The sequence below is a fragment of the Macrobrachium nipponense genome, chromosome 41, assembly GCF_015104395.2.
Source record: "Macrobrachium nipponense isolate FS-2020 chromosome 41, ASM1510439v2, whole genome shotgun sequence".
Classification (NCBI taxonomy): Eukaryota; Metazoa; Arthropoda; class Malacostraca; order Decapoda; family Palaemonidae; genus Macrobrachium; species Macrobrachium nipponense.
The window spans coordinates 45,836,357-45,838,438 of NC_061102.1; positions in this window are offsets into that span (position 1 = coordinate 45,836,357).

The following is a 2,082-nucleotide window of genomic DNA, read 5'->3' on the forward strand; positions in this document are numbered from 1 at the left end:
CCGTCTTTGTCGGATCTACTTATTATAACATCTAACTTTTTTAGCGAGTGGATGGCTATCATGAATCTGCGGGGAACAGGATATTTCTTATGAAGGTCAGTTAAAGCATTTAGTAACACTCCTTTTAAACATATCTCTTCACGGCTGTAGTTTTTGTCAGATATGAATTTATCAAAAGCCACTATGAAGTCTAGGTTGTTTTTGCGGTCTGGCATTAGGGCAAAGGATAAGCCTAAACTTTTAAAACTAAATGTTGATTTACAGTAAGGGGGGTGTTGGATAAGTTTAAAACTTTGTCTTGTTGTTCAAGATTATTCCATGCGCTATTATCTATTAGGTTGTTTAACTTGCGTAAAAGTCTGTTGGAATGAGTCACGCTATTATAGGCAGCAATGTCGGAACAGAATGAAATCAGATACCTGTATACGTGGTCCGTAGTGAGGAGGCGAAGATTAGATTGAGTTCCATATATCACTCTGCGTAGCACGAAGATGTCGTTTCTCGTATTGGTGATTCTTTCTTCCAGGAAAATCTTGTGTGATAGAGGGAAGGGGTTTGATTGCAGAGTCCATCTCCCGAATCCGTACATTTTTGGAAGTACTTGTTCTTTGAGGCATTCTTCCAAAAAGTGTTTTTGGTTTTTCAGCCGGTGTAGTCTGTTCAGTTCTTTTTCAAACTTGCGGAAAACTGGCTTGACTTCTGGAAGTGAGTGAAGAATCGTGGCTTACTTGTGGACGAATCTCTTGGTATAAATACCACCTTTTCTGTAAACTTTTCTCATTCATATTACCTGAAGAGAGAGACAGCAGTCTCTGAAATATCGTACTTTTCTCTCTACATTTGGTGTTTTTATGGGCTCCTTTTATTAGATGGAATTCTGTTGTTACAGAACACTTTTACCAGTCATTGTCAGCCCATTATGGAATTCAACCGCCTTTCCACGATTCTTCACTCACTTCCAGAAGTCAAGCCAGTTTTTCCGCAAGTTTGAAAAAGAAACTGAACAGACTACACGGCTGAAAAACCCAAAACACTTTTTGGAAGAATGCCTCAAAGAACAAGTACTTCCAAAAAATGTACGGATTCGGGAGATGGACTCTGCAATCAAACCCCTTCCCTCTATCACACAAGATTTTCCTGGAAGAAAGAATCACCAATACGAGAAACGACATCTTCGTGCTACGCAGAGTGATATATGGAACTCAATCTAATCTTCGCCTCCTCACTACGGACCACGTATACAGGTATCTGATTTCATTCTGTTCCGACATTGCTGCTATAATAGCGTGACTCATTCCAACAGACTTTTTACGCAAGTTAAATAACCTAATAGATAATAGCGCATGGAATAATCTTGAACAACAAGACAAAGTTTTAAACTTATCCAACACCCCCCTTACTGTAAATCAACATTTAGTTTTAAATTTAGGCTTATCCTTTGCCCTAATGCCAGACCGCAAAAACAACCTAGACTTCATAGTGGCTTTTGATAAATTCATATCTGACAAAAACTACAGCCGTGAAGAGATATGTTTTTAAAAGGAGTGTTACTAAATGCTTTAACTGACCTTCATAAGAAATATCCTGTTCCCCGCAGATTCATGATAGCCATCCACTCGCTAAAAAAGTTAGATGTTATAATAAGTAGATCCGACAAAGACGGCAAAATTGTAATAATGGACAAAGACTTCTACCTCGACAAAATCAACCAGCTCCTTAGCGACACAAATACTTACGAAAAAACTGACGAAAAATCCCCTCCAGAACGTTCCCCACAGAATTTTTTCGGAAAGTAAGATTAATTGGCCAAGACAAAAAGAGTATTGAACTATTAGAGAAATTTAAAGTAATTAATCCTAAATTACCTACTTTTATGGTCTTCCCAAAACTCACAAAGACAATCTTCCATTCAGACCCATCGTTTCATGCGCCGGAGCTTTCAATTACAAAATTTCTAAATGGTTAGCTGGCCTCCTTTCTCCTTTTTTAGGCACTTTTTCTCCCAGTCACATCAAACATTCGGAAGACTTTTGTCACAAATTCAGAGAAGCACATATACCACTTCACAACATAAAACTTTTA